Source organism: Bos taurus, chromosome X, assembly GCF_002263795.3.
Source record: "Bos taurus isolate L1 Dominette 01449 registration number 42190680 breed Hereford chromosome X, ARS-UCD2.0, whole genome shotgun sequence".
NCBI lineage: Eukaryota > Metazoa > Chordata > Mammalia > Artiodactyla > Bovidae > Bos > Bos taurus.
This window is the reverse complement of record NC_037357.1, coordinates 8,193,224-8,213,087: the sequence shown is the minus strand read 5'-3', so window position 1 is coordinate 8,213,087 and position 19,864 is coordinate 8,193,224. Positions and strand designations below refer to the sequence as shown.

At 40.2% G+C, this 19,864-nt stretch overlaps 1 protein-coding gene across 8 annotated transcripts in view; it reads right to left on the bottom strand.

Moving 5' to 3' along the window:
- The window catches only part of XIAP (X-linked inhibitor of apoptosis), a 39,994-nt gene extending 25,146 nt beyond the window's left edge, over positions 1 to 14,848 (bottom strand). For 4 of the 8 annotated variants that reach the window (XM_059883281.1, XM_059883277.1, XM_059883275.1 and 1 more), the window contains exon 1: positions 14,351 to 14,646. The gene's annotated coding sequence lies outside the window, so the exon portion shown is untranslated. Of the gene's footprint in view, positions 1 to 13,890; positions 14,647 to 14,730 lie in introns of those variants that run through there. The other 4 variants (XM_059883278.1, XM_010821346.4, XM_059883276.1 and 1 more) reach the window with 4 other exon arrangements.
- Between the last annotated feature and the right edge of the window lie 5,016 nt (positions 14,849 to 19,864).

Sequence of the window (19,864 nt, the reverse complement as noted above, 5' to 3'; positions counted from 1 at the left end):
ATCCAACCAGTCAATACTAAGGAAATCAGTCTTGAATATTCATTGGAAGGACTGATGCTGAAGCTCCAATACTTTGGCCACCTGATGCGAAGAACTGACTCATTGGAAACGACCCTGATGCTGGGAAAGATTGAAGGCAGAAGAAGGGGACAACAGAGGATGAGATGGTTGGATGGCATCACCGACTCAATGGACATGAGTTTAAGTAAGCTCCGGGAGTTGTTGATGGACAGGGAGGCCTGGTGTGCTCCAGTCCATGGGGTTGCACTGAGCAACTGAACTGACTGACTGAACTGAGACTGTAATGGTGGTTGTACAACTCTGATCATTAAAATCACTGAACTGTACACTTCAAAATTAGTATTATAGTATGCGAATTGTATCTCAATAAAGCTGTTTAAATGTTAATTAGTTTGGTAACTGTTAGTACAAACTTTGGTGGATCAGAGGTGATTTTAAGTCTAAAACAAAGGGAGCTCTGCTAATCAAATTATGTGCTTTTGATATGGAAAACTAGATGCACATTTTTAGAACTATGTAAGAGGATTATTTCTGTTTGAAAGAGTTAAATATTTAACCTATTACAAAGATTCCAGTTAGTTTTTCCTTTAACTACATTGTTTAAATTCTAATGTGAAGTCTGATTCTCTTTAGATATTTTTGGTACTCTGAGGACCTCAGTTCTTGTGTACCCAGTATTTGGGGGGGAGGAGGCGTGGCCATTCCCCAGGCTTGGGTAATCATAGTTCCCTGACCAGGGATTGAATCTGGGCCCTGGGCAGTGAGAGCGCAGAGTCCTAACCACGGCACCACTGCGGAATTCCCCCAGTATTTTTCTTTCTTAATGTTGTTCTTGTGCTAATGTTATTATATTTTTAATTAGAGGATAATTGCTTTACAATATTGTGTGTTTGCTGTTAATTGTTACAAATCATTTTCTGAAATGCAGTTTTTCTAACTTCTAAGAAATCAAACCAATTGGCTATTCTTAGGAGCTTCTTTCTACATTATGAAGCACTGAAGCTATGTTCCTGAATTATGAAATTCTGTGAGTTTTTCACATTGATGTTTGTCTATCCTATAGATTATATAATCAGCTAATTTTATTGACTCTGGTAATACAGGAGATGCTCTCCTTTAATTTTTATCCTCATTCCCAATCTCACTGGAAAGCATTCTTTTGTTTTGGGTGTGTGCTACTATATATATGTTGGTAGGCTTCTGAACTTTTTTAAGGTACAGACGGTTCCCACTTACAATGGTTTGACGTGATTCTTCCACTTTATAATGGTGTGAAAGTGATACACATTCAGATCTTTTCCTGTGCTAGTGCAGTCTGATACTCTCTAGTGATACTGGACAGCAGGGCAAGTTGCAGCTCCCAGTCAGTTCAGGCAATCAAGAAGATCAACCGATAGACTCATAATTCTACCCATACAAACATTCCATTTTTCATTTTCAGTACAGTATTTAATAAATTACAAGAGATATTCCACACTTTATTATAAAACAGGCTTTGTGTTAGATGATTTTCCCCAACTGTAGGCTAATGTAAGTGTTCTGAGCACATTTAAGGTAGGACAGGCTAAGCTATGATATTTGGTAAGTTAGGTGTATAAAATGCATCTTCGGCTTATGATACTTTCAACTTAGGATGGTTTTCTTGGGATGCAACCTCATTATAAGTTGACGAAGATCTGTATTCAAGTAGTGCAAATTGTTTTGGATATAAAATGCACTTAAAGACTTTTACACATAGGAAAAACTTGTGCACTTTTTTATGTAAAGATTTTGCATTTTCTTCAGTGGGATTATTCTAGGAACACTGCCTACACTTTAAGAGAAAGCTGTGGTATTTACCACTGACAAGTCAAGTTTACCTATATTATTTTCATTGGGCAATTTATTTCCCACACATCCACTTATGACAAGTAAGGGTGAGGCTGCCAGTTTTCATTCTTTGCCTGATTTCTTTGGTATTTATCATTGGACAGTGTGCGTAAGCACTGTAATAATGCATGCACATAGAAATTAAGAATATTATGAAGTTCCCTGTGGTCTATGAATAATTCCCCCCAAAGCTACTTAATAATTCATCTTAAAATAAGGCTAGTATGAACGTATTTATGACAGTTGTGTGCTATTAAAACAATGAAGGATCAAATGATTCCCTTCTGAAAGATAGTTTCTCTAAATGGTAAAAAAAAAAAAAAAAAATTAAATAAATTTTTGATTAATTGAAAAAAAATCCCAAACAAGGAAATAGTTTTGTGATTTTTAAATACTAGAATACTACTCCAAAATGTATTTAAGCATTAAGGTTTCTAATAAAAATCTGTCTTACTTGAAATGAAGATTAACAGTAATTTCTTAAACTGAATCCTATTTGGTAGGCAATTATTATGGCAAAAGTAATTTAAAAAATCTATTCCATAATATCATGAGTTTCAGTTACCACAGCATCTTAGAAAAAAATTAAGAAGCAGTTTCATATGTGTACAAGACAACGAAGAAAGCAGTTTTGAAGATTTACATAAATTTAATTATTTAAGATGATATACTAGGGAACTATCTCTGATGACTGAAAATTAACTATTACAAATACCTATTAAATCTTTTAAAGTCAAGGAGCACCTGAATAACAAAACACTGTTTGTTTGCTGTTCTTAACAAATAAGCAGCAAAACCTTTCATCTTTTTTTATTGAGCTCAGAGATCTCTACAACCTGCCTGTGTTTTACCCTTCTGGTCTCTGGGAGAAATTCATTCAGTCACTACAGGCTCATTTAATGAACTAAAAATACTTACCATTATCCCTGCAACCAAGGGCCTTGTTAACCTCATCATAAAAAAGCATTTCTTAAGTAACTATATTGATGTGGCACAGTAAAAAGGAATTAAGTGATTATTATGGGTTGAATTGTGCCCCCTCAAAGATATTTTGAAGCCCTAAGCCACTGGTTAGGAATATGACCTTATTTGGATATAGGGTCCATGAAGATACAATCAAGTTAAGATGAGGTCATTAGGGTGCCGTCATCCAACATGACTGATATTCTTGTCAAAAACGCAGAAGAAACACAAGGAAGATGGCCATGTGAAGATAGAGGCAGAGACTGGAGTCTTAATGTACTGACCAGCCAAGGAAAACATCGAGGATCAATAGCAATACCAGAAGCTAAGAGAAAGGCATGGAACAGGTTCTCCCCAGAGCTTCAGGGATAGCATGGCTCTGCCAACACATTGATTTCAGACTTCTAGTTACCAGAATGTGCGACAATAAATTTCCTTCTTTCTTTCTGGTCACACAGTATGTTGGATCTTAGTTCCTCAACCAAGGACTTAGCTTCCCCTACAGTGGAAGCTCGGAGTCTTAACCACTAGACCACCAGGGAAGTCCCTAAATTTCTACTGTTTTAAGTCACTCAGTTTGTGGTACTTTATTATGGCAGCCCAAAGAAACTAAAACAACGTTATAAATATGACAAAATGTAAGCAAGCAATATAACCCTATTAGCTCCCATTGCAGTACTACCATGCCAAATGAAACACATTATGTAATTAAGTAAAGGCATCTGTTTAAGGGTTTCCCAGGTGGCACAGTGGTAAAGAACCTGCCTGCCAATGCAGGAGACACATAAAGATGCAGGTTTGATCCCTGCATTGGGGAGATCTCCTGGAGAAGGGCATGGCAACCCATTCTAGTATTCTTGCCTGGAGAACTCCATGGACAGAGGAGCCTGGTGGGCTACAGTCCATAGGATTGCACAGACACAACTGAGCGCGCGCACACACACACACACACACCTGTTTAAAACTCAGAAGACGTATGTTTTTAGAATTTCATCTATGACATCTTCGCTGATTCATCCACTCAAAACCCTAGTATAGAATGACTACTCTTTGTGCCCTCAGTATATCTTCTAAATAATTTGAAGACCCAAGTTGTACTAGAACAAGACTGAATAATGACTGCATGTGTGTATGTTTATAGGTGTACCTATATTGTTAGAATGAAGGTCCTTTATGGCAAGGGCTCTGCCCTATCACATTTGTATTCCCAATTCCTAAAGCAATGAGTGACACAGTAGTGCTTAATCAATGTTGGGCAAAAGAATGAATGTTGAACCACCTCTATTTGGTCACAGCTGACACTATTCCACATTCTACCCACCACCTCCAATGGACTCTTGAAATCACTGTGAGTAGTAAAAATTGTTAATATGCCACTGTGACCAGAAAATGTGACCAAAATAGGAAATATATGCATATTATGTAAACAGTAAAACTCAAATCACATTTCAAAAATATGATTCATACAATTTTTCATAGTAATATAATAAAAATCTTATGTGTGCTAACCCAAAACACCATAATTTAAAATTTATCTTAAGATTCTCTCTTTGCTCATTATGTGTAGAAATATTTTAAGATTTTTTTCATCAGTTGTTTCTTGGCCCTACAGAAGATCCAGCATAGAGATCTCATCAAACTAGCAACATTCTCCCTGACCCAGTGGAGGTCAATCCCTCTTATAATGATCTTAAAGTATTAGTTAGTTCCCTGTTTAGAAACAGCATTTTGATTTACAAAATTGTAGTATCTTAAAAAAGGTATCTACATAAATATAACATAGTATTAAAAAGCTGAATTTTAAAAATCTACTTGTCTTCAACAAAAGGGGTATATTTTTAAAAAACAGATTTTTAAAATTCAGTTATTATACTATGATGCATTGACACAAAAATTCAACTTTTAGTCAAATTGTTAATTTATACTACTAGGTTCTTCAAACCATGAAGCATATTTTCATTTAAGTTAAATGGTCAACAGAACATTTTTGAGGTTAATTACATTCAATAAAATCAAAAGTTCTCTCCCTAAAATTAAGCACTGCTGCTAAGTCGCTTCAGTCTTGTCCAACTCTGTGCGACCCCATAGACGGCAGCCCACCAGGCTCCTCCATCCCTGGGATTCTCCAGGCAAGAAAGCTGGAGTGGGTTGCCATTTGAGCCACTCAAATAACTGAATGGCATTAAGGAGCACTTAGCCCATAAGCTCAGTCAATAACATCAACTTATTAATACTGTTGACTACAATATATGCTTGATCATGAAGCCTACTTCTGTAAATACCTGAAAGGCCATGCTGAGAATCAACAAAGGGAGTATCAATTACATGTTCTACACTTAATTTAGAAAGTCATAGTAATACTTAAATTTGAGCCCAGACCTCCAATCTTTGCCAAACTGTTTATAATAATTAACTCCGCAGGTATAGTTCTCTCAGAATGGACCCACAGTAAGGTATTCCGTCATCTTTTCTTCAGCAAATCATGAGACTGTGCTCCCTCAAAGAATGTTTTGTTTTGTTTTTTTTTTGAATGAAGAGTACACAGATTTGGGGCTCAAGAATTCACTTAAGATCATAAGAAGGTTCAAAATCACTAGTATCCCCTCTTCCATTTTGCTGAAAACTGTTCAGTACTTAAGACAATTTATAGTGCTTGTTAATCAAGTCTTTGATTCAAATACAAACCATCTATAGCCCAAACTGTAGATCCACAGCATAGATTAATACTGTTTATGCTTATTCAGAGTCTATTAATAGATAAAAAATCTATGCTAAAATCAGAATAGGCAGAAAGACAAAATCTCATGATGGATACCAACCCAATATTTAATACAAACAAGGGTTTTCCTTTTTAAAAGAGGAGAAAAAAGAAGCCTATTATTCAGACTGTGAATACTTTAATACGTTTATCCTTTAAGACCCTTTTCTGTGTACATGTATACATGTACATTATAAATATTTCTAATGAGGACTTATATGGCATTTTTATAATTTGCTTTTTTCTACTTAAAAATATATCATAAGCATCTCTCCACATCAATTTTTATATAGATTAGAACATTATTTTAACTGGATGACTAGTATCTGACTATATGAATCTATCATAACCTCACAATTTCATATTGCTGAACATGAACTTTAAATGTATGTTTTTAAAAAGAGAAAATACACACATGATCAAATTCGAGAGGTACAAAAGTTGCATCCATTCCACCCCTGTACCTTAAACCTCCAGTTCCCTTCCAAGAAGCAATCACTCTTACCAGTTTCTCCCACAGTCTTTCAGAGATGTGTTACAGCATTTTAAAAAACACAAATGTTAATATACACACACACAGTTATGCACCTTCACTTCCAGGCTTTTCTAAAGCTAACAATTTTTTTACTCTTATAAAATATGTTGGACTTAATGTCCTCCTGTTCATTTGCATTTTTTAAAATGTTGGCAATACTGTGTGACTGGGATTGAACCCCTGCCCCCCTGCACTGGGATTGTGGAGTCTTAACTACTGGGCCACCAGGAAAGTTCCTGTTTGTTTTTAACGTCAATATTAAAGTGATCTCACACAGCAGTGTGTCCTATCACCACTTATTTTTTATCTATCTTATTTTCGACCAGGAATAGTCTTAAAGCTTGAAAGCTCATATTAATCTATGGGAAAAAAAAAAAAGAACATCTCAGCAGAAAACAAGTTACAAGTAGCAAATACTAATGGCCAACAAACATGCAAAAATGTTAAATATCATGAGTGATCAAAGAAATAAACATTTCAAAAGATACCATTTTTGTACGTTCTGGCAGAGATTGCCACCACTAACAATAAAAATCCAGCAGATGAGAAGATAAAGGACAACAGTCATTCTTGTTGGTGGAACTAAAAACTGGTACACCTTTTCTCGAGAGCAATCTGACAATACATTCTAAAAGCTTTAAATATATGGTTACTTTCTGAACCAGCCATTCTAGTACTAAAGCATAACACTAAGGAAATGATCAAGGATGTTTTTTAAAAATATGTATATGAGGATGTTCAGTACAGCAATATTTATTTAAAAAAAAAAACTCATTTCCAACAAAAGAGGACAACATTTTGTTAATGTAGATACTAGGCAACCTTTAAAAACTTCGGTTGTAGAATACTAATGTTAGGTAGTTAGAATAGAGAAAAGGAGTCCAAAATGGCAGTGGCTAAAAGACAAGGAAGGGAAAAGCCCGAGAAAATACAACAAAGGAAGGTCAAAGAAAGGTCCGAGGAGGACCCCAGTGAGGACTTCAGGTAGAACAGCACTCCTGCCAATTTGCATAGTGCAGGCCCAGGGGGAAGAAGACATATAAAAGGAGGAGCCAGGTCCCCCGCTGCCAGCCGCCCCCCCCCCCCCCCCCCCCCCCCCCCGCCGCGTACACTTTTTCTCTCTCACTCTCTCCCCCGCGTGCGAATGCTCTTTCTCTCTCTCTCTCCCCCACCCCCACGCGCGTGCTCCTCCACTCTCTTCTTCGAGGATGGATTCTCCTGCTATCTTCTAAATAAAACAGAGCTGTAACACTCATTTGTCTAAGAGCTATGACACGGTTTGTTCAAGACCCAAGAGCTGTGACGCACTGAGGGCTTTAATGTCTATCGCTCCAAATCATTGTGAAGAGACAAGAACCGAGAAGCATACACTTGCCTGACACTACTAAAGGACACAAATATGTGTTCATGATGTTGTATTAAGTGATAAAAGCTTGTTATAAAACAATATTGTCTAATATAACCCCAATTATAAAAAATACCAATATATAAGAGGCTTCTCTGGTGGCTCAGTTAGTGAAGAATTCGCCTGCAATGCTGGAGACCTAGGTTCGATCCGTGGGTTGGGAAGATACCCTGGAGAAGGGAATGGCTATCCACTCCAGTATTCTGGTCTGGAGAATTCCATGGACAGAGGAGACTGGCAGGCTACAGTCCATGGGGTCGCAAAGAGTTGGACACGACTGAGTAATATATAAAGATTTAGGCTAAATTACATATTAAAACTCTACTGTGGTTATCTCTGGGTACTGGGATTACTGACTTTAATTTTCTTCTTTACAGTTTTCTTAATTTTCTAAATTTTATCCAGCAAATAGATTCTAATTAAAAGAAAAAAGCAGTTGGACTCTTGATTAGTCAAGGTCCTTTATACAATTGTGCCCAGCAGGCTGGGGGTGTTATTTGGCTATCTGCCATATGACAATGTTTCCTTCACCTGTGAATAAAATGGCATGGTAAGCTATCATTGGGAGAAGGCAATAGCACCCCACTCCAGTACTCTTGCCTGGAAAATCCCATGGATGGAGCAGCCTGGTAGGCTGCAGTCCATGGGGTTGCTAGGAATCGGACACGACTGAGCAACTTCAGTTTCACTTTTCACTTTCATGCATTGGAGAAGGAAATAGCAACCCACTCCAGTGTTCTTGCCTGGAGAATCCCAGGGACGGGGGGGGGAGCCTGGTGGGCTGCCGTCTATGGGGTTGCACAGAGTCGGACACGACTGAAGCGACATAGCAGCAGCAGTAGCAGCAAGCTATCATTAGTGGGGCCTGCTATTGCAAGGTTTTGGCTCTTTTTTCACAGAAAATAATTTTTATAACTTATAACAAGGAGAGGAAAGAATGTATTCTTAGGTCCTTATCTTTTTGCCTATTCTGAGAATTTGTCAACTTGCTACTTTGTAATATTATTGTCAATTATCAAGTTAAAAAAAGGGGGTCCTTCCCTGGTGGTCCAGTGGTTAAAGAGTCCAGGCTCCCACGGCAGATGGCAAAGTTTGACCCCAGTTGGGGAACTAAGATCCTGCATGCTGTGGCAAGGCCAAAAAAAAAAAGAAAAAGAGGATACAGGTCAACTCCCAGAGATAAAAGCAGTAACCAGGTTATGTACAAGAGGTTGGCTGTGAACACATGTCTTTTGGTCCACTGCCTGGGTAGCGGTAAATCACTAGCAGAGAAGGCTGAGAAACATTAGTAATAATAATACCTGATTGCTTATTGTTAACTTGAGTTGAAAAGAAAAGATTTCACTGAAAAATGTCTGAGTGATATCTATTGCTGGAGTTCTAAACTTGTTCACTTAATACCTTGAGAAAATAATTTTGGGCACTGGTAAGAAAGCAGTCTCCCCTGATCTTCAGCCAAAAATTTCCCTGAAATAATTTTTACAAAAGGGCAGCTCAGAATCAAGAACACGGAAAAGTAAAATCATTATATTTGACATCCAAAGGCAAAACTTATTCAACATAATTTACTTATAATTGTGCTAAGCAGGATAATAGAAATCACTTTTTCATTTTCAGATAAAGAAATTAAAGCATAAGGAAATTAAATGATTTGATGAAGGCCACAGAAACCAGAACTTATTCTATTTGATACTCGCTCAGACTTCCCTTTCACTTTTCACTTTGATGCATTGGAGAAGGAAATGGCAACCCACTCCAGTGTTCTTCCCTGGAGAATCCCAGGGACGGGGGAGCCCGGTGGGCTGCCGTCTCTGGGGTCGCACAGAGTCGGACACGACTGAAGCGACTTAGTAGCAGCAGCAGCAGCAGCAGATAACTTATGCTGATAGAGTGATCAGGATGCTACTGCTAGGTTGCTTCAGTCGTGTCCGACTCTGTGAAACCCCACAGACGGCAGCCCACCAGGCTCCCCTGTCCCTGGGATTCTCCAGGCAAAAACACTGGAGTGGGTTGCCATCTCCTTCTCCAATGCATGAGAGTGAAAAGTGAAAGTGAAGTTGCTCAGTCACTTCCGACTCTTCGCGATCCCATGGACTGCAGCCCACCAGGCTTCTCCATCCATGGGATTTTCCAAGCAAGAGTACTGCAGTGGGGTGCCATGGTACTGGAAAAAATCAGATGGTTCCACAAATGCCATTCTGAGGTTTTTTTGATAAATGACTTGGTGAATGGGTAGTAACTACCCTAAATCTTTCTCAGGATTAAGTATTCTCTTCCATGATCATGTTGGGATCACAAGCAAGTACAGAAAAAAGTTCTTGATAAAGGGCAATATCTTTTCTTTTTCCCCAGCAAAAATATTGTACTCTTTCCAAAAGCCACTCTGTTGTCCCTAAGCAAACATTTAGTAGGTTTGTCTTCCATTGGGATTGAGTTAAAAAATGACACAAAATGAAGGAAACGTTGCTACAGTGACTACAAGCCACATTAAAATAGTACAACATATTTAATGAATGCTCCATGTGTTTTAAACACTGTAGACCAATTTTCATTTCCCTCTACCTCATCATTTTAACTATATGCATTTTCTCTAATCTACTAAAACATGCTGAATTTAAACTAAGTTTCTAATCCTATTTGTTTCAAAGGTCAGAATTTAACCAGGAACTTGTGTGATTTCACAGCCCATCCTCTTTTACCATGTTACCTCCAATAATAACTAAAATATGTAATGTGCTTTATAATCTACAATTTTTTCATGTGTGGTAGCTAATTTAACCTACACATCCTACACCCATTTGAAATATTGGGAAACAGTGATTTTCTGACTGGTTGTTACTCATCAAAGATCATGTGGCCAGTGAAAGTGAAAGTGAAGTCGCTCAGTCATGTCCGACTCTTTGCGACCCCATAGACTGTAGCCTACCAGGCTCCTCCGTCCATGGGATTCTCCAGGCAAGAATTCTGGAGTGGGTTGCCATTTCCTTCTCCAGGGGATCTTCCCGACCCAAGGGACTGAATCCGGGTCTCCCGCATTGTACGCAGATGCTTTACCATCTGAGCCACCAGGGAAAAAATGCAAACCCAGTGATTATGACCAATCTAGGTGTAAGGACGCTTCCCTGGTGGCTCAATGGTAAAGAATCCACCTGCCAATGCAGGAGATGTGGGTTCAATCACTGGGTCAGGAAGATCCCCTGAAGAAGGGAATGGATGGCTACCGACTCCAGTATTCTTATCTGGAGACTTTTATGGACAGAGAAGCCTGGCAGGCTACAATCCATCAGGTTGCAAAGAGTCAGACATGACTGAGCAACTGAACAATAACAAAAGGTATAAGGAAATTACTATTGGAATTATTTGTAGAAAGGGTAGTCCAGTAAGGTAAAAAATGTTAGGCTCTGTGCCCTTTCAGGGCTTGAAAAATTAGGTGGAGCCACAAAAAGCACATCACATAGCAATATATGCTGAGAAGTCTGTGTTATGAGGTCAAAAAAATCATTACAGGAATAAGCATAAAAGTTCAAACCATATATAAGTATTTACAGATATACCAGAGAATACACAGTGGCACCAGCTTTGCCCAGTTTAGGACATTAGCTTTAACTCACTCAGTTCAACCTCTGTCTGACCATCTGAGTTCAAGCTATTCCCAGTCAATGCAGGTAAACCTCGCTTTTTACCACAACCCATATTCTTGAAAATATTCATGTATTATAGAAGCAGATCAGAATGACAGTGAATCACATGTATCCAGAACAAAGACTGGGTACCAATTATACCAAATAAAATCCCCAAATGTATCAAATAGCACAGCTACAACTATATCATAATTATAAATAAAAGTCCATGCCAAGTTCTACAAAATGGACATAAATATGCTTTTATCATACAAAGGACAACCTACTAAGTATATGCAGAGTAGATTAACATATAACGTAAGTTTGGCCTCAAGTTCTTATGGCAGATACATTTTTCTTATATAATATTCCAAATGCTCTTTTCATGCTTTGAATTAAGTGGAACAAATATACTTTAAAATTTATGAAAAAGAAACATGGAGGCAACGAGGTTGAATGATTCGCTCACAATCCCTCAGCTAATCAGAAACAAAGTCAACACAGGAACTCAGGCTTTCAATCTAAGGCTCTTTCCATTGTACCACGTGACCTCTAAGATGTGAAAATAATATTTGTTCCACTACTGTTTTTAACCTCCTCAAATCTACTCACACAATGACCTTAAACTGTGCCACAGATTACATTCTGTAATACTATTACCAGATTAGACCACAAAGTTTGAGACATGACAGCTCATGATAATCTCCCAACCTCAAGAGAACAAGGGCATCTATTTTGCCATATTCATCTTTGGGATTCTACCACATAGTACAATACCTGGCATATACTGTAGGTGCTCAGTAAGTTTTTTTTTTTTTTTAATAAATCAGCGGGTTTTTTAAAATCTGTTAGTGCCAGCTACCAGATTTAAATATGGGACCAAACAAAAACAGGAAAATATCATTATTTCACACTTGGAGTCTCTAAGCATTTATAATATAAACAAACCATTTACTAAATGAGTTAATGTTTATAACCAAATACAAGGGAACATTTATGTTAGTTAAATACTTCAAGCACAATACAAGTTAATGTTTACAACCAAATACAAGGGGAACATTTATGTTAGTTAAATATTTCAAGCTCTATACAAGTTAACTGAGTCATTAATTACAGTAATTCTTATCTAGTGAAATGGACCTGACTTTTAGTCAGTATTCCCTTCTCCCCCACCTCGCTGGAGTCATCAAACGCACTAGAAAGCAGTAAAATTACAGGTGTAGTACAAGGTGCACTGGACTAGGACCTAGACTCTAGTCCAAGCTCTGTTAATAATTAGATATATGACCTTGGGCAATTCACTTTTTTTTTCTTGCGTCTTAACCTGGTAATAAAAACAAAAGAGCTGAACTACTAATCACCAGGGACCTTTACTGTCTTAATTTTTTTATATGATTTTTACAAAGATTTCTACGTTCAGAATTTTTTTGTGTCAAATTTGATATCCTGAATGTTATAATTTGTTAATTATTCAATAATTAAAAGCTTAGCACATTTTCCAAAACTATATAAAGACTAATAAAATACAATATCGTTACCTTCTTACATTAGGAGCAACAGGAGAAAACCAAAGATGAAATATGAGCATCAGATAATCAGGCCTGCTTTGCCAGTTGGGCTGACATGAACCTCTCTGGATTTTACAAATCACTGATACATAAATACATATGGGTATATAAATATATATACACATACCATTGATACTTGTTTATACTGATATACATATACATACATGTGTGAAAACTTTAAAACTTGTTTTTAGCTTTAAAATCAATACTTGTTCACGGTGAGAATTTCAAACAGTACCTTAGGTCACACGTGAGGTGCAAAATAAAAAGCCTCCCTCCAACCTCCAGAAGTAACCACTGTTAACATTTTCTTTGTACATCCTTCAAGAACTTTTCTGAGCACATACATCTAGATGTGTATGTATAAATCTTTTTAACTTCTTCAATGATGAAGAAAAATACCACAAGCACTGGCTTCATAAACATGTTAAATACACTTTAAGTAGGTAGCACAGTTGTATGGCACAAAGTGGTATATGCTTCAGAAATGTTCACTGAATACATCTTCATTGTCTTGATTGGAGGCTAAGTGGAGCAGTTGCACAGAAAGAGCAACAGCAAGGAATCGACTAGCATTAGGCAAGCCATGACATCTTCCTATGCCTTAGTTTCTGCTTTTGTAAATATCATGGGTGGACTAAGACCCCTTCCAGTTCTAAAGTGTGATAATTCAATAACAGGAAAAAATGTGTAGAAAAAGTTTAAGATAAGAGTTAATAAAATCACTGATTGATGAAAAAAAAAAAATACAGTGAAAAAAAAAAGTGTGATAATTCTAAGATGGCTGTCACAGTATTCTCTTGAACTGGATATAACAAATGTTAAGTAAAAAAAGAGAGAAAAGAAGCACTATAGAAACCTCCGACCTTACAAGAGTAAATTTCTCTGCCATTAACTATCATGGTAGCACATTTGTGACATAAGTAGTGATGCAATTATATCTGAAAACAAAGTAGTAGATTATTAAAATTGATAGGTTTTTTTTTTTTTACAAAGCTTTGATTGACGTTTTTCTTTTTTTGGAGGTGGAGAGGGCTGTTGCTTAGTGTCAGCAATAACCACTCTCCCTCCTCCCGATGAGAAAACAATTAAGTGTATTATGGAGTTAAAATAATGAAACTGAAAGTTAGACTGAATTTTGTTTTACTCACAGAATATGCTGGGGAGGTGACAAAGGTTGGAAAGAATTACTAGCTAATTTCCTCTTCCGGAAGGTCTTTGGCTTCTATTCTTTCTGTTCACATGCTCTTACCAGACACACTCCACCCAGCTCCATACCTGGCACAGGCATCAGATGGAGGGGGGTGGGGGGGGGGTCCCCTTTGATCATTTTTTTAAGAAAGTTCTTGGACTCGATTTACCTTAGGGGTCACGGGGTTTGAGGAGGCACGCAGGCGGCCTGAAGCCACCCACGCCTTTCTTCGCCAGTCCCGGAACCTGGGCACGAACCCCGGGCGGGCCACTAGCGCCCGGCAGGGGCTGCCCTCTTGCCCTCCCTCGCAGCGCGGGGCCCAAGGAGAAGGAGGGGAGAAGAGAAGGGAAGAGAGAAGGAGAGGGGAGGGGAGAGAAGGAAAGGGGAGGGAGGCGGAAGCCCGTCCGGGCAGTACCCACCTCGCCAGGAGAGCCGGCCTAGATCGCCCGAGGCGCCCCGCGCGGTGCTGAGAGGAGGGTCCTGGAGGAGGGGCGGCCCAAGCCCCAATCTGGAAGTGCCAACTCCTCTCGGCGGCCAGGCCCCAGCCTAGAAGGAAACGGAAGTCCCTTCCTTTCCCTCACTCGCCCGCCCACCGCCTGGAGCAACCACGGGTCGGGGAATCCAGTGCCTCCAAGCCAAGGCCTCAAAGAGTCAAGGCACGCGGCGCAGCCCGTCTGTCTCCCGCCCGAGCCGCGCCACCGAGCCCCTCAAAGTCTTCGGGCCTCCGCCCCCGCCGCGAGGCCAGCCTCCCGCTCAGTGAAGCTCCTCCTTCTTCTCCCTCCGCCATTTTCCAACTTACCCTTCCAGCCCTAGATTTGCGCTGAGCCAGCCCGCCCGCGGCTCCGCCGAGGTCCGGCCACTCCCTCAGGCTACCGGAGGCAACCGTCACAAACGAAGCCCTATTTACCCCACCTGCCCCTCCCCGCCCCCCCCCCCCGACCGCCTAAAAACCAGAACCTGACAGAGAGGGCGCGCACGCGCAGTGGACATCTCGTAGTCCCCGCCCCCAGCTCCAGTGTTTCCTCTTTTGGCCTCGAGGTATTTTTCCCACGGTTTTTACCTGCTGAGCCCTGGAGGGAAGGAGTAATAGAGATAAAAGACTGAAAAGATAGAGTGAACATGTCCAGTTCTTGCTGGAGACCACTTAATGTGCTTGGCGTGTGACTACTTCTTGGTTGTAATTTTGACAATCCTCTAAGGTAGGCACTCTCATGGTAAACCAATTTTAAGAGAGGAAGTTGAGGCCCAGAGATGCTAAGTGCCCCAATAGCACACAACTAATAAACAAGGGAACTGGGAGTAGAATATGACCTGTGTTCAAGAACTGAAGGTGAAAGGCAAAAGAAAGACACTCAATAGCTAACAGGAGGGAAAGGCGCAGGGCACAGCCTTTCAAAGAGGCTGATTAGAGAACATAAACTGATTAGAATCAAATGGGTCTAAGATGGCAGAACTGTTGAATTCAGCTAGACTGATCCTCAATCAGCAAACTAAATGACACACCCAGAAGTGCCATGACAGTTCCATGAGACCAAGAAGTGGGCCGTGGCCCAATTCCTAGAAATCTCTTCCCCTTCCCCAAAATAGCTGGAATAATCTTCCCACTCATTAACATACCCAGTGCATAAAAACTAACCAAGACACATTTTGTGGCCGCACTCCCTATCTGCAATGGCCCAAAGTCTGCCTGTGGAGTGTGCTTCTCTCTGAATCTGAATAAATCTGCTTCTTACCTATTACTTGTGTCTCGCATGGAATTCTTTCTGCGATGAGACATCAAGAACCTGAGTTTCATTAGGTCCTGAAACCAAGTACCTTGGGTTTTGGCTGGGTTCAAATACCACCATATGGGTTCAAATCCCGGTCTGAGGTAAATGGTTTCATCGGGAGTGAGAAAGGGATTGGGAAATGAAGGGAAAATGAACAAGGAAGAAGGAAAGCCAAAGGAAGAAAAACAAATCTATGCACATAAATTCCCGATCATAGCCTAAACTTACTGCAAATATGTTGTTCAGTTCAGTCACTCAGTCGTATCTAACTTTTTGTGACCCCATGGGCTGCAGCACGTCAGGCTTCCCTGTCCATTACCAACTCCAGGAGCTTGCTCAAACTCATGGCTGTTGAGTCAATGATGCCATCCAACCATATCATCCTCTATCATCCCCTTCTCTTCCTGCCTTCAATTTTTCCCCGTATCAGGGTTTTTTCCAATGAGTCAGTTCTTCACATCAGGTGGACAAAGTACTGGAGCTTCAGTTTCAGCTTCAGCATCAGTCCTTCCAATGAATATTCAGGACTGATTTCTTTAGGATGGACTGGTTGGATCTCCTTGCAGTCCAAGGGACTCTCAGGAGTCTTCTCCAACACCACAGTTCAAAAGCATCAATTCTTCAGTGCTCAGCTTTCTTTCCGTCCAACTTTCACATCTACACATGACTACTGGAAAAACCATAGCTTTAACTAGACGGACCTTTGTTGGCAAAGTAATGTCTCTGCTTTTTAATATGCTGTCTAGGTTTGTCATAACTTTTCTTTCAAGGAGCAAGCGTCTTTTAATTTCATGGCTGCAGTCACCATCTGCAGTGATTTTGGAGCCCAAGAAAATAGTCTGGCATTGTTTCCATTGTTTCTCCATCTATTTGCCATGAAGTGATAGGACCATGAATGTTGACTTTTAAGCCAGCTTTTTCATGTCCTCTTTCACCTTCATCAAGAGGCTGTTTAGTTCCTCTTCACTTTCTGCCACAAAGGTGGTTTCATCTGCATATCTGAGGTTACTGATATTTCTCCCAGCAATCTTGATTCCAGCTTGCGCCTCATCCACTCCGGCATTTCACATGATGTACTCTGCATATAAGTTAAATAAGCAGGGTGACAAAATACAGCCTTGATCTACTCCTTTCCCAATTTGAAACCAATCTGTTGTTTCTTTTTTTTTTTCCCTCCCTGTCCTCCCCAATCTGTTGTTTCATGTCTGGTTCTAACTGTTGCTTCTTGACCTGCATACAGATTTCTCAAGAGGCAGGTCAGGTGGTATGGTATTCCCATCTCTTTCAGAATTTTCCACAGTTTGTTGTGATCCACACAGTCAAAGGCTTTGGCATAGTCAGTGAAGCAGAAGTAGATAAACATCTACTTCTGAAATTTTATTACTTTTCTATGATCCAATGGATTTGGGCAATTTGATCTCTGGTTCCTCTATCTTTTCTAAATCCAGCTTGAACATCTGAAGCTCTCAGTTCATGTACTGTTGAAGCCTGGCTTGGAGAATTTTGAGCATTACTTTGCTAGCGTGAGATGAGTGAGATGAGTGCAATTGTGTGGTAGTTTGAGTATTCTTTGACATCACCTTTCTTCAGGATTGGAAAGAAAAAGTGACCTTTTCCAGTCCTGTGGCCACTGCTGAGTTTTCCAAATTTGCTGGCATATTAAGTGCAGCACTTTCACAGCACCATCTTTTAGGATTTGAAATAGCTCAGCTGGAATTCCATCACCTCCACTAGCTTTGTTTGTAGTGATGCTTCCTAAGGCCCACTTGACTTCGCACTCCAGGTTGTTTGGCTCTAGGGGAGTGATCACATCATCGTGGTTATCTGGGCCATTAAGATCTTTTTTTGGTATAGTTTTTCTGTGCATTCTTGCCACCTGTTTTTAATATCTTCTGCTTCTGTTAGGGACAAACAAATATGCTGTAGGGACAGACAGATGAATTAGACTGACAGATGAATCATGTTTCACAAACGTGGGCTCCCTTACAGGTTAGTGTACTGAGTTGAGAGGTTCTGAATGAAAATGTTTCATGTCAAGGGGAAGATCATTAAGTATCACCTGCATCCTCAAATGATCCTTTTATCTTTCTTGAAAGTATCATCCCGAGAAGTCAGATTATTGTCATTTCTCTGCTCACATCCCTCTAATGGTTCCGTTTCACTAAAAGTAAAAACCACAGATTTATAATGGCCTACAAAGGCTGTGGTAGCCAGCCACTAAGATGATATCCAGTAATCGAGGACATGGAACAATTGACTGGTTCCAAATAGGAAAAGGAGTACGTCAAGGCTGTATATTGTCACCCTGCTTATTTAACTTATATGGAGAGTACATCATGAGAAACGCTGGGCTGGAAGAAGCACAAGCTGGAATCAAGATTGCCGGGAGAAATATCAATAACCTCAGATATGCAGATGACACCACCCTTATGGCAGAAAGTGAAGAGGAACTAAAAAGCCCCTTGATGAAAGTGAAAGAGGAGAGTTAAAAAGCTGGCTCAAAGCTCAACATTCAGAAAACTAAGATCATGGCATCTGGTCCCATCACTTCATGGGAAATAGATGGGGAAACAGTGGAAACAGTGGCAGACTTTATTTTTGGGGGCTCCAAAATCACTGTAGATGGTGATTGCAGCCATGAAATTAAAAGACGCTTACTCCTTGGAGGGAAAGTTATGACCAACCTAGATAGCATATTCAAAAGCAGAGATATTACTTTGCCAACAAAGGTCCATCTAGTCAAGGCTGTGGTTTTTCCAGTGGTAATGTATGGATGTGAGAGTTGGACTGTGAAGAAAGCTGAGCACCAAAGAATTGATGCTTTTGAACTGTGGTGTTGGAGAAGACTCTTGAGAGTCCCCTGGACTGCAAGGAGATCCAACCAGTCCATTCTAAAGGAGATCAGTCCCGGGTGTTCTTTGGAAGGACTAATACTAAAGCTGAAACTCTAGTACTTTGGCCACCTCATGCAAAGAGTTGACTCATTGGAAAAAACTCCAATGCTGGGAAGGACTGGGGGCAGAAGAAGAAAGGGACAACAAAGGATGAGATGGCTGGATGGTATCACCAACTCGATGGACATGAGTTTGAGTGATCTCCGGGAGTTGGTGATGGACAGGGAGGCCTGGAGTGCTGCAATTCATGGGGTCACAAAGAGTCAGACATGACTGAGTGACTGAACTGACTGAACTGAACTGAATCTTTACCTCTTGCTCTTCACATGCTTGGGTAGTCTCATCTACAGTGAACTAGGGCTGATCTGTGTAACCAATAGAATACAGTGGGAGTGACAGTGTATTATAAAGGCTAGGTCATAAGGGGTATCGTGATTTCTGCCTTGCTGTCTCTTGGATTGGTTGCTCTGGAGGAAGCCAGCTGCCATGTCATAAGGATACTCAAACAGCATTTAGAGAGACCCACCTGGCAAAAGACAGAGTCCTCCCCTTCTCATCTCCTCCTCTCCCACCCAAAACAAGCACCAACTTGCCAACCAATCACATGAGTAAGCCACCTTGGAAGAGGATTCTTCAGGACAAAACCTCAGAGCCAGAACCTGCCAGCCATGCCACTCTTGAATTCCTGTGTTTTGTTTTAAAAAACAAAATATTAGGACAATTTGTTTCTAGGCAGTTTGATGCTTTCGAACTGTGGTGCTGGAGAAGACTCTTGAGAGTCCCTTGGAGAGCAAGGAGATCAAACCAGTCAATCCTAAAGGAAATCAACCCTGAATACTCATTGGAAGGACTGATGCTGAAGCTGAAGCTCCAATAATTTGGCCACGTGATGTGAAGAGTCAACTCATTGGAAAAGACTCTGATGCTGGGAAAGACTGAGGACGAGAGGAGAAGTGGGGACAGAGGATGAGATGGTTGGATGGCATCACCAACTTTATGGACATGAGTTTGAGCAAGCTCCTGGAGGTAGTGAAGGACAGGGAAGCCTGATGTGCTGCAGTCCACGGGTCACAAAGAGTCAGACATGACTGAGTGACTGAACATCAACAGTATAACAAATACAAAAGCCCTACACAGTTAGGATCCCTCTTACCTTTATGTCCTCATATCCTACTACTCTATTCTCTTGCCCCAATAGCTTTCCTGCCTCAGGATCATTGCACTTGCTCTTTACTCTACCTGAAACACTTCTCCCTGATATCTCCATGGC